This window comes from Phasianus colchicus, chromosome 5 (genome assembly GCF_987193195.1).
Source record: "Phasianus colchicus chromosome 5, bPhaCol1.hap1.1, whole genome shotgun sequence".
Lineage (NCBI taxonomy): Eukaryota > Metazoa > Chordata > Aves > Galliformes > Phasianidae > Phasianus > Phasianus colchicus.
In genome coordinates, this window is record NC_143440.1 from 20364397 (window position 1) to 20377847 (window position 13451).

The window sequence follows — 13451 nt, forward strand, 5'->3', positions numbered from 1 at the left end:
CAATAGGGGTAATAGTCAGTTTGATCCAAAACAGCTCATTTCTAGAACAGCATTCTGGCAGTGTCAGCTGGATGGAATGAATGAGTGGTCTATCACAGTTACTTGGAGTACTTGCTGTTTCTTTGACAAATGCTAGTCATGTCACGGCACAGTGATGAAGAAGTATGATGTTGTTTTTGACAGTAGATTTTTCTTCTCATTTGTTTGTGACAGGGTTATCTTATAAAATGCTGTTTGCCCAGCAATGCATTCAAACAGCTCTTGCCTGTGCAGGTTTGGAGTAGGAGAAAGAATATATGGTTTGTTAGTTGATACAGGTGTAACCCATGGAAGTCTTACACTTCCATGCTAGTAACTCTTAGGAAGGAGGAGAGACCTAAATTTTTCACATCAGAGATAATTTTATCACTTGTCACTGCTGAATATGCAATGAGAGACACAGAATTTACTGCTCAGTACTTTCCGGAGAGGAGCAATGTTTTTCATACAGCCTTTGTTGTGTACCACAGTCACTTGTAGCATCGTGGATCTGCTTATCAAGAATATTATGATCCAAGTCACAAGGAGATGTCTGGGTATATCTGAGACGATTTCTTCTCAATGGTGAAAGCTCCCTTTCCCTCCCTTTCCAGTGTGTTGTTCTATATGGAAGTGGGGGGAATTTTTTTTCCCCCCACTTTTGATGAAAACTGGTGTTTCCAACTTGTGTTTTGTTTCTATATTCCACCCACTGTACCTCTTGAAAAAATATTTAAATGCTGCATGCTAAATGTGTTTTCAATCTTAGGAAACATCATTGATAATTGGCTGTTCTTTGCTGGTTTCTGTTTACCCAAATGCAAAGGCAAGAGCTGTGTTTATTGTTATCCCTTGGTAGGCTGTGCAGAGCAGAGGAGTTAGCAGAACCAATGAATTATCCAAAGTGGATTTAGAGAATGCTCTGCTACAGAGGTAATGGAGCTGGCTTTAATACCTGCTTTCAAGGTGTTGTATTAGATATGCTGGTTCAGGCATGGATTACGTAGATAATGCTATGACTTGAGCTTCTGTAGAAATAAAAGAACGCCCCTGCCTGAGAGATGCAGCAGATGTTCATTAGTGAAGCTGGTCTCCAGAAGCTGCGAGGCCAGGCTTGGTAGTTCCTGTGCCCTGAGCCCCAGTGGGCCTGGTGCTGAGTTTGCAGTCACAGCTATAAGGAATGGCTGTTGGTGTTTCTGAAGCACAAGTTGGTTTGGCTGGTATCTGACACTGAAATATGTGCGTGTGGTATGATAGTCACCTTCCTTCAGGAAGATAGATGGAAATCATTTGCTGTGTTGAAGTCGTATTTCTCAAGTAGCTAACCACTCTGGTTAATCTTACCAGCTAACTCCTCTCCCTTTTTCTTCTTTGCAGGGGCAGGAGGAAGATTTGCACGGTTTCATGAGTGATAACACCTGAAACACGGATAGACACCAAGATTAGTTTTGGAAATAACAGAACTGTCATCTTCCAAGATGCAGCCTCCAACCAGTGGGAAGTGCTGTCTTACCCATCCATTTATAATCTGCTGAATCCATCCAATTTTGCTTGCACATTTAAGAAAAAGGACAAAGGAGAATCTGCACCTGCAGGTAACTCTTTCAAGTTCTCTTCTTTTTTTTTTTTTTTTTTTGGTTAAAATTAGGGCAGCAATAGAAGCAAAGTTTTGAATTCCATATTTTCTTCTAATCTCCAGGTACTTGTTTGCATTATTTATATTTGCAGACTTACAGAATTCTGTATAGCTCAGTGTGTGGAGGCTTCTGCTCTACAGTAAGTTTCCATTTAATCTCAAGCAGGTATTTCTGTAGGTTTCCACAGGTTAACAAATATGCGGCCTGTGAATGTCTCCCAGAAGTCCAGAAGTGAGCAGGGTGTATTGAGAGTGGTTGCTGGTGTAGAGATGCAGCTTGCCAGTCCAGTGTGTGAAGGGCAGGAGTATGGGTGTGGGGACTATAGAAACACCTTGTCAGATGCCTGACACCATGATTTTTTGCTTTACACAGTTGGGAACGGAGCAGGGGGAGGTAGGAAAAAGAAGTGTCTTTTTCAGCCTGAGCATATCAGTAGCCCAAAGTGATATGGGAAACTACAGAGAGAAGAGAGAGCAATCTGGCTGCCTTTTATGCTGACATTTGAAAAATGATCTCAAGATAGTGCTTTGAGGGTGACTTGGTAATATTACTTAAGAAAAAGAAGAAAGCCCCCACTTTCTTTCCTCGGTACTAGTACTGAGAATGAGAATATTAATATGGGGGAGACTGGTTTGAAATGATTGTTTTTTTTCTTCCTTTTAAAATATAGGCAAAGTTAATTATGGAATAGCAGTAGTGTCTGATCTGAAGCAGGCACTTTCATCTCACCTCTTGCTTTTAATATCACTGTGCTCTTATCTCTGCTTGGAGGAAGGCATGTGGGGGGGAAAACCCTGGTGCTCTCGTGGCCTGGCAGTCACTAGATGAATGGGATGCCTTGCAAGAGTGAGGCCATTAAAAACTGCCAGCAAAAAATTAATAAGAGCTTAGGAACTAATTTCCCATGGTGATGGTGACCAAAGGAAGAAAAAAATCTGTGGTCTGCAAAAGACAAAGAAAAACTATAAAAATTTAATGAGCCCAACTACTTTAATACTGTCCGAAATACATTCAGCTTTAAAGACAGCGGAAGCAGACAGGAACTTGGAGATGTGATGGGTGTTTCCCCTAATGTCCACTGACAGCCTTAGTCATACATTAACTCTTTCTTTTGTTAAACAAACCTAAGTTGCAACTATTAATTATTCTTAAGGGTCTGCCCCTATGCTGGCGGCATTTTTTGTATTAATCTGATAGAGCAAGCAGAGGAGCTCTGTTCCTAGCATAGAGAAGCTTGATGCACAGCAGTGAGAGCTTTGGGCAGGTGGCTCAGGTGGGGAAGAGGCATGGATATGTCACACCTAATGCAAGGTCTTATGGGGTCAAGGATCTGGCTGGGGTGATGGGAAAGAAGTGCTGCTGGCTGCTGATCACAGCATGGCAGAAATTGCCTTCGCCTTCGGTTTTCCCTTGGGGGCATGTGGTGAGAGCCTGGGTGGCCTGGGAGCTGCCCTGGGGATTGGTGTGCCAGAGAGGGCCCTGTGGAGCAGCCAGCTGTGAAGCCCCATGCTTAGTCTGTGGAGTGCTGTGTGGTCCCAGCAGCTTGAGGTGTTGGCCTTGATGTCTGAGTTACTTGAGGACTTCACAGTGTTTTGAAGAAGTATCTTTTTCTTTCTCAGTGGAAGCTGAGTCAGAACTGAGCATGTACAGTCTGTACAGGTTCATCCCTTGTTCTGCTGAGTTGATTTTTGCTGGTGACTTGGTGCTGCTGCCCTGCTTCTGAGGTGAGAAAATCTTTAAGTAATTAAAAATTCCTAGGATTTTTATTTTTGGGGCCACTGAGACAAGATTGGTATGACAGGAGATCTTGAACTGCTGGGTATTTTCCCAACAAAGGTTTTGGGCTTCTCCTCTTCCAGTGACTGAGGATAGTAGCCAGCCCCAGAGGTAGGGCAGTCTGAGAGCCCTTCATGTTTATGGGAGCCAAGCACAGAGTAACACCAGTTCATCTTCACCAAATGGACTGTGACAGATCCAAAGGGAAAGGAGAGGAAGTGAAGGGGAGGAAAAAAAAAAATGATTGCATCACATTATGGCTGTGACATCAGCTAACAAAAGCTTGGAGCTCTTACTGTTAAACATGAAGTGTCATCAGGAACTGAGTGTGTACCATGGTCTCCGGAGAGTGGCTGACTTCCTGCCGTCAACTGAGGGGTGCCTGCGAAGGGCCATTGAAGGGCAGGGTAAGCTTTTCCCCACTGCTCTCAACTGCTAGGGAAATGTCATGGGTTCTGTCTGCCCTCGTCTCTGTTTAGTCTGAGAGCTTAACGAAGGGATCCTGAAGCATTTCTTATCTTTCTGAGACCCCTGGATAGATCTCTTCTGTCAGCTTTGTGTGGTGCTGCCTTTTGGTGAGGAGCTGGTGCTTCAGCGCACACGTAGTCTGTGGCGGTCTGCCCCTGCTTTCCTTTTACATCTGCCCACCTGACTGCTTTGCCTTTGGAAGGCCATTCAAGCAGTTAAAGGCTATCGGTGAAGTTTTCTGGGAACGGTTCTATTGCTGTTGGGGATGGGATGATCTTGTATGGGTTTTGTCCCCCAGCTTGCAGCCAGGGAGCGGCTCAGGATTTCTGCATTGCTGCAGCTTGACTGCCTGCTGGCCTTTCCTGTCCCACCAGAGATCTCTCACATCTTTAGGTGGGCAGTGGAAATAGGTGAGTAAGTGTCTTTTCAGAGGCAGCAGTGTGGAGAAGTCTCTCTTTAGAAGTATGTCAGCAGTGACTTGGTAACACCAGGCATTCCCAGAGGTTGAGTTGGGGCACAACTTACCCTTTATTATGCAGTGATTTTTTTGGTAGTCAGTGGCCCATGCAGATAGAAGTAATATCGTACTGCTCTGTAAGAAGACTGAATTCATGCAAATTATCAGTCTATTAGTTACGATGTGTTTGTGTTTTTCAAGTAAGTAAGTTTTACCCAGTAGGAAATTACAGCTTCGGCTGTGGTCTGGTGAGTCTAGGAGTCACAGCCTAAGGAAGAACCTGTCAAATCCAGGATCTAAAACAATAAAACATCCGAGGTGGTTACTGCTGAGTTAATGGCCCAGTGAAGAAACAAATCACTGTGTGCCACTTCATGCTTCTCATCTGCCTGATCTCTTCTTCTTCCCAGCAGTCGTGCTGCCTTCATCTCACACACTAATCAAATGCAATCCAATACAATCAAATACAATGCAATAGTCTCCTTTTCCTTTTCAGGCTAGGCTTATTTTTAATCCTGTGCTACAGAACAAGGGGGCACGCAGACATGAAGCTGAATTCATTGCTCTCCCTCTGGGTCAACAGAAATGACTCAGGTCTTTTCCTAGATCAATGAGTTGCCATCATGTCCCAACAACCTTGCACTCCCTGGTAGAGGAGTGAAAAATGATTCTTTGTCTTCTGTGTGGCACTGGCACTGTGGCTGAAAAACGTTCCCCCTTTTAAACTTGCTTATTTTATGGCATTGTGTATTTTTCTGTATCAGCTGTGTGATGGCCCTCTCATTAATCAAACATGGGCTGGCCTATGAACTGCTAACCTTGAGCAATTTCTGCTAGATTTTACCCCAGTGAATGAAGGACAGAAGGGGATGGTTATTCTGGGGTGGTGTCCCTTAACACGTTTCTTTGCTGAGTGCTCAGATAAATAAGTGAGCTGATCGAGGATTAGCCTGGTTATTTAACAGCCTGTCTTTGAAATGCGGGAAGCATTTACTCTTGTTTGGTCTCAGAGTAGACTAGTGATTCTCAGTTAAAGGTAAAAGAGAAGGGGAAGGAATCAAGAAATTGGCTCTTGTTGCTTTTAGAACCAGTTTCTGAAAAATATTGCAGAAAATTGTCATTTTCCAATTGATTACGTTGATTTCAAAGCTTCTAATTTTTGAATGTTGAATGCCCTGCTAAATACACTCTGCTCAAGTGAGACTGCTAATGAAACAAACAGATGGTGATCTGAATAGAGTAAAAGGACATAATAAAGATATGTTTTGAAATAGCCAGACAGAGCAAATTGCACAGGAGATTGGGGAAAAGAAAGTGATGAAAAACTGAGAACAAACCATTACCGGTATTGATTTATTCACCAAGTGGATCAGTGTGCAAGTGGGAAGGTGTTTGATTATATTCCATAATCTGATCTTCAAAAAAAAAAAAAAGCCAGAAGAGTCATTTTTTCTTTGCTGAAAGTGTTGGGGGTGATGGATGGGAAATCAGAGTCTTGATGAAGCACAGGGGCCGGGCAGTGCCTGTGCATCTCATTGCTGCCTTGGGAGCTGTGTGTATCAGCAGTGACATTTGTTTGCTTTCTATTTTGAGCATCACCTGAGGGGAGGAAAGAAAAACAAAGCAAAATTTCCCACACTAATTTTGTTTGATTCTTTCCCAAACTAACACAATTTGAAATGTGCTAGAGGTTCTGGGAGGCCTGGGGCAGATGCTACAATTGTGACCCTCTGAATATTGGGCTGTATTGTAGCAAGCAGAGTATCCTCCCCCAGTCAAGAAAAGGGCTGGCAGAGGATGGCTGCTGGGATGGTGCTAAGATGGCTGCTGGGCTGCTTGCCTCGTTCATTGCTCTGCTCCTACTCCCTCTGCAGCTTCACTGGGCTGCCTGTGCTCTGTGTTAGCAGGCTGGCTGATGCTGTACCTCGGTCTTTTGGTTAAGCTCTGTAGGCCACTGTGAAGTAGAATGGCAGGAAGAAATAATTTACTTATGTCGGGTCTGAAATAAAAACAAGTAGTGGGCTGTGTCCCAAAACAGCAGGCTACTGCAGGACATGGCAGTGAGGATGCCCATGAGAATGCTATTGCTGCTCATCCCAGGGGTTGTGCTGCAGCCATGGAGCATCCCCTTTATCCCACTTTCCCCATCCCAGATCATTGCAGCCCACTTGGATAACCCATATCGTAGTGCCTGAAGCGGTTAATTAGCTGCTGAGCACTTTGGAGAGTGAAAGTTATTCACTTTGGACTGAGATGAAAATCCTTAGGATGGAAAGTGAGAAAGTGATACTTTTGTTTCAGGCCTAGCTCCTAAAGCTGGGAGGACAGGAATGAGATTTAGGTTTAGCAGTGGATTAACCCATGCCCTCATCTGCACTCAGCTACATACAAGGGACATACATCTCCAAAGCTTTGGTATTTCAGCATCTGATGTTCTGATATTTCCAGTAAAAATTAATTGTTCTCTGCTGTTGGCTGAAGTCTCCACTGCTCCCTCATTAGCACACAGCCAAATGCTTCTCTCTTCTGTCTTGCAGGACTGGGACTTTGTTTTATTTGTTTGGGTTTTGTTTGCTGTGAACAAAACCGCTCCTTGTTTCTGTGATTGTACCCCAAAGGGCAGAGGCTCATCAAAGGACTGTTTTGCAGCCTGTCTGTGGGCATCACCTTGTGCCTTCCCTTGCTGTGTGGTGAATTCTCAGGCTTCCTCCCGCACCTTTTTCTCTGATCATTAAAATTGTTATGATCATGTCTCTCATGGCACAAATAAATAGGAGCTGTGGGTGCCCTGATGGCCCAGCTTACTGCGGCTCATTCTGTGCCAAAACAACTGTGACAGCTGCTCGGTCTCACAGAGAAATGTCAGTATCACATTGTGCCTTCTGCTAGGTTTATAGAATAATAAATATGTGACTTAAGAGCAAATTCCTCTTGGGCAGATACATGTTAAGTCCTCAGCACATGTACCCACTGCTATCTGTGTGTAGAGAACTGATGCCATGTTCAGCACAGAAATTCTTTCTGTGATGATACAGTGCAAGAGTTCTGAGATAGTGAGATACCCAAAGTCCCCTGATTCAAGCCTTATGTTATAAGTCCAGACTTACCCTCCGTCGACCTGTTCTGTTGTTGGTCACCCTGAAGTCGAAGACTGAACTCCTCTCACGGGGCACCAATTGCCTCATCCAGCGCAGGGAGGACAATTTGAGGCAAGGATCCTGTGATACTTCTACACTCCTTTATTACAATATCCATGTATATACCATACATGCAATCAGGTTAGGAATGCAGTCATCAAGCAACCCGCTTTCTGCTTGTCTAGAAGGCTATTCTAGTATTACACCTTGGGACAAGTGTGTGTACACTCCAGTTCTTTTGTGCTCCTTGCACGCAGTGTGACTGTTTTGAGTCCCGTCCTTTCTGGCATTTGCCCAAGGTGGTGTTCCACCCACTCTTCCACAATCAAACTCCAGCTGCTGACCTGACCCTTGTCATGCTTTGATCCATAAGATTAATATCATGCGTTGTTTTTCTTTCATGTTAGGTCCCTATGCTTTGATCGTGCGTTGTTTTTCTTTTATATTAGTTTGTTATGTTTAACTATTTTAATTAATAAACCAGCTGTCGCTCAGCACAGCTACATTTCCCACTTTTTTGTTTAAATTGATGGGGCAGCAACTGAGGCAGTCATCGGTGGAGCAGGCAGTGAAGGTTCTGTCTTTGGGATTGCTGCTGTACTTTTGTTATCATTGATTGCTGGGTACTGCATCTCTGGAATTGGGTTGAAGTGCTGATCTTTCCAGCTCATGATATGGCTTAACAGATGACTCAGGAATCCAAAGAGTACCTGTGGGAGATAGAACACAAGCATACCTTCTTCCCCATCTTAATAAAGATACAGGCTCTTTCCAGTGTGGGGTAAGTTGATCTTTAAGCAGTACTTTTGGATAGGGAGCTTGTAATGTTTTCTGCTTAAAGTGTTTCTTAAGTGCAGGGAATCCATGATCATCACAGTTTAAAAATTTAAAGTAAATATACTGTGTTGTCAAGTTTCTCTTGAAGGAAGATCATATTCTCCCTTTTTTGTTTAAGCAACGTTGTTTTCAGACTCGCATGCATGCCTTCCATGATACTTTCACCCTGAGGATAATATGGACTGCCAAATGCATGTGACACAGACCATTGCTGTAAAAACAGCTTTACCCATTCTGATTTATAGCCAGGTCCTTGGTCTGTTTTTATGCTTCTTGGCAGTCCCACTGTCGCAAAACAGTGAGACCAGTGTCTGCATACACGAGTTGCCTTTTCACCAGGTAGTGCAGAGGCACAAACATGTTTAGAAAATGTATCAACCGCAACATGGACGTATTTTAGTTTTCCAGACTCCAAGATGTGTGACGTCCCTCTGCCACATGTCATTAGGATGTAACCCCTGGAGTTAAGCCCTGAAAGGGACACTGTAACTGAACTGTTGATGATCTGCACGAGCTCTGAGAACGTCTGTTGCTTGTGAGCACCTCAAATCAAACTATTTCATTAGGCAGCAAGTGGTTTGATGCAAAAAGGAGTTGGACACAACTGCCATCTGAAATTGTGTGGTCACTACATTAAAACCGTAGTTTGATGCTAATCTATCAGCAACCTCATCTCCTTCTGTTATGGGGCCTGGGAGGCCAGAATGTGATCACACATGCATAATAAATACATTTGACATCCTACTCTGTAGATTAGCCCTTATGGAAAGCAACATGTTTAGCAAAGTTTTATCATCAGTTTTGATCGATGCATTTTCAGTGCACATTACAATTCCGACTGCATATTGTGAGTTGGATACGATGTTCAAATCCCTTTCTGGAAATGTCTCTAGAGCCATCTGAATAGCTCCCAATTCAGCCTTTTGAGTCGGATGCATATCCTGATCCTTTAATATATTTCCAATTGTCTTCTTCCCTCCACCAGACCACTCCCTGTCCTGTTTTTGATGAACAAAAAGGCTGTTTAGTGCATCTTTGATGGGCGTCAATAAAACTGTACATTTAAGTGTTAGAGGTGGGTCTTGCTGGAGTGCAACAGTTTGTAAGCTGGTGGTGTAAACTCAATTTCTCCTAAAAAATTGGCCTTTGAAAATTGAATGGATGTACTGTTACGATGCAACTGTTCCCATTGCTCCCTATTAAGAGTCACATGAATGATATCAGGATCATTCCTTGTCCATCAGGTCCTTCTGCGTATGACAGTGCCTGACTCTGCTGGGGGGCCACCAAACCCCTACTCCAAAGCTGCAACAGGGGCCAAAGGCCACTGTAAGAGCCATTAGTTTTTATCTACAATTTTAATATCAGCTCCTGTTTCTATTATGCCTGTCGTGTTCTTACCATTCATTGTTATCGATAATGTGGATCAATTTTATGATAGTATCATTGTCCAATTTACCGTATTATCTGAAATGCTTCCAAATGCACCTGTTTCTCTGGGCCAATTAATGACTTTGGATACCCAGTAAGGAATTAACAGCAATTGAGCAATATATGAGCCCCTGGATAAGTGGTGGAAACCTTGCAGTGGGGTCACCATGACCTTTTTCATCCCAGTAAAATCCAAATTAGTCACCACCAGGAGTACAAATAAACCTGCTGTAGTTGCACTGGATCTTCCCAATATCAGTCCCATTGTTCCATCAAGGAAGGGACCAGATACCACTTTGTCAAGTATATAGACCTTCCCTAATCCCTGCAAATTTACATCTGAGGTAATTCTAAGGTTAAGTCCTGCGCTCCGTACAATGGCTGCTGCTAAGTCCATGATGGTGCAGTTTCCTTGGTATTTGTCAGATAAGTAGGGTTGCACTCTCTTCCTAGGGGATATGAGCTACAAAGGTCCAAGGATTTTTTGGGGTGCTGGACCTCTTGCCTCTCCTCTGATTTCATGAAAGAGGTCTGCCACTCTTTTCATATTTAGATTTACACTGATTAGCCCAATGATATCCTTTCTCACATCTTGGATACGGCTCTTTAGATCAATTTCCAGATATCTTTTTTGGGTAATTCTTTTTTATAATATCTATGATCTCCACAATTAAAACATATTTTGTTTTTGACACCTTGTAGTTGCTGCTGTATTGCGGCAGCCAACACAATTGCCTTATGAAATTCTGTACCAATATTCTGACATGCTTTAACATATTTACCTACTGCTCTGGCTTTTACTCTCAGCAGCGTGAGAACTGCCTGGCAACCTGAACTGGCATTTTCATGTGCCAGTTGTAAAAAAAAGTATTCCTGCAGCCTCCAGGTTATCAGTTTACCTAGAAATGGCAGCTCAAAGTCTATGAACAAAAGCGACATGTAGGGTCTTGTTGTATTTTTGCAAAATATGCCCACCAGATTTTTTAGTCAGGGACCCCCTTCCATGCCTTTAAAGCCAGGTCTGTAGCTTGAGAGAATAACCTGATCCTACCTACCCTGTTGTCAGACATTAGAGAAATGACCTCTTCCAAATAATGTATCAGCACTAGCAGGGTCTTGATCATTCAAATTCTGTACAGCTTCTGTATCACTAAGTCAGAATATTCTATTTGCCAAACAGCATATTGTGCTGACGTCAAGGCTGTTTTTACTAACACTTTCTAATTCCAGAGAGTCGTGAGATAATCATTTCCCACTGATTCAAATATCCCTACTGTAAAGTGCTTCTGAAGCCTGTTTTCCTTTATATCGTTTTCCAACTCTTTAAGTATAAAGGAATTCTTCATGCTGTGGGGGTTGCTGTTGTCTGTATATTGCGGGAGAAGCACTAAAATCTCCTACTGCAATAGACTCCTTCACGTATTTCTGAATTGTGGAGGAAAAGGCCTGCGTTCTCCCAGGACCTCTATATGGGGGTGGGATTGGGGGCCGTGTTAGAGGCAATGTTTAAATCCTAGGCGTTGGTGATGGTGGTAGCAGAGGGGCTAGAGGAGGTTTCTACGGTTTTGATTTTTCTTACACTTTATTGGTCGGTATTTCCATCTACATCTCAATTTCCTTCTGTTCAGATTCACTCTCTTGTTCTTGCATAGTGTTTTTTTTCTGCAAAGGCTTAAGAGCAATGTATAATATACGCCACGTTAGCAAATCCTACTCAAGTATGGAAAACCCTAACTCCCTTCTGGTAGTAAAATGTTCTCTACCCTTTTCCATATATCAGTATCATATGTTCCTTCTAATAAAAACCAATTACAATATTCTTTTTCTGTTATCAGAAGTTGCTACAATTGTCTTTCCTATAGCTTAAAATTGGCAGCTTGTGAAATCGGCTGCAAAATTTGTGCATATAAGTGCTATGGTTTAGTCATAGCCTGACTCATAGTAGACTGGTGTGAGAATTTTCCTATTTAGATACTGGAAGTCCCCTCATTCACTCCTTAATTTTATAAGTCCAGACTTACCCTCCGTTGAGCTGTCTGTTGTTGGTCACCCTGAAGTCGAAGACTGAACTCCTCTCACGGGGCACCAATTGCCTCATCCAGCGCAGGAAGGATGATTTGATGCGAGAATTCTGTGATGCTTCTGCACTCCTTTATTACAATATCCATGTATGTACCATACATGCAATCAGGTAAAGAATGCAGTCATCAAGCAACCTGCTTTCTGCTTGTCTAGAAGGCTATTCTAGTATTACACCTTGGGACAAGTGTGTGTACACTCCTCTTCTTTTCATAGTGTGACTGTTTTGAGTCCCATCCTTTCTGGCATTTGCCCAAGGTGGTGTTCCACCCACTCTTCCACAATCAAACTCCAGCTGCTGACCTGACCCTTGTCATGCTTTGATCCATAAGATTAATATCATGCGTTGTTTTTCTTTTATGTTAGTTTGTTATGCTTAACTATTTTAATTACGAAACCAGCTGACTCTCAGCACTGCATTAAACTGAGGCAACAACAGCCATCAGTAAGGCTCTGCATTACTAGAGGGTATGTAAAAGCTTATATTGTATGCCATGGTCTTGAGTACAAAAGCTGGGTTATCAAGCACTGGGCATGTCTAGTCAAAAATACGGTGAAGACATGATTGTTTTTCATTACATGCAGTCAGCTTTTTGCTGATTTGTGCTTCATGAACCTGATACTACTGATTGAGTTGAGACAATTCTTTGAGCTAAAACAAGTTCTCCATTTTGGCCCATTGCAGCACAGTGGCACAGCAGCTGAGGTATCCAAGTAGCCATCAACTACTTTTATTAATGAGTGTTGCTACCTTTTTGGAAACAGGAGGTTGTCATCATAGTATTGCATAAAATTGAATTTTGCCTTTAAAACACTTCTGATTCACCAACTCTGAGAGTTGTGAAACCTTCAGATGATGTGATTTGAGGCTTTATTTGGTTTTATTGCCTGGGCTTTCCTAGGGGTTTGTATGTCGTGCATTGGCTTTTGACTTCTTTAACCTCATTTAAACTGGCCTTGCTCAGACTAACTTTTCTGTGGTCTTCTAGAGCCACTGCAAAGGGATGGGGCCGGCCAGAAGGACTCCAGCACAGCTAGGAACTATCCTTCTTTCCAGAGATGTTCTGCACGGCTCCCTGAGGACATGTGGCCACTCTCCAGAACAGCAGGTGAGAAGGGGCCTCTACAGTGCAGAGAAGAGCACGTCTAACTGAGGTAAAGGGTTGGAGGGTGATTACAGCACAGGTGTGATGAACCTGGGAGCTGAGCTGAAGTTAGGGAAGGCAGTGAAGATGTGTCTGAGGCAAGGCAGAGTAAATCACTCAGCTTTGTGTGTTCTTGGTTCTTCTGTGTGAAACTGTCTCATCTCACCACCTTTGACAAGAGGTGTCTGTTAGTAATTATGTGACACACAGGTTAAAACGTGACGGTATGTGTAAACCCTGTTGTGTTTTTGGAAAGGTAGGAAAAGAAACAGTTCGGGTGGCATCCCAGTGCTAACTCGTGGGACACTGCGGTTAGTTTAGTGTCAAAGTGGAGAGAATGTTGTTAATCAGGTGGGTATGACTGGTGGTATTTCACAGGGCCTTTTAAGCAGCCTCAGATGCTACAAGAGGAGACATGAGAGAGAACTTCAAACATGTAAATGGCTGCCGAAAAAGAGGGAGAGGA

The 13451-nt window shown here is 43.1% G+C and overlaps 1 protein-coding gene and 1 long non-coding RNA gene across 3 annotated transcripts in view; one reads left to right on the forward strand and one right to left on the reverse strand.

Annotated features, from left to right (window-relative positions):
• The window catches only part of PRR5L (proline rich 5 like), a 104271-nt gene that overhangs the window by 1923 nt on the left and 88897 nt on the right, over positions 1-13451 (forward strand). Inside the window, exons 2-3 of one of the 2 annotated variants that reach the window (XM_090140795.1) lie at positions 1396-1613; positions 12830-12949. The gene's annotated coding sequence lies outside the window, so the exon portion shown is untranslated. Of the gene's footprint in view, positions 1-1261; positions 1614-12829; positions 12950-13451 lie in introns of those variants that run through there. The other variant, XM_090140797.1, reaches the window with a different exon arrangement.
• Positions 1610-12557, reverse strand: LOC116229114 (uncharacterized). Its single transcript, XR_004166945.2, has 3 exons — positions 11783-12557; positions 7464-8203; positions 1610-5955 (listed from the first exon to the last, which is right to left on the reverse strand). It is a non-coding gene; the product is annotated as an uncharacterized LOC116229114 (long non-coding RNA).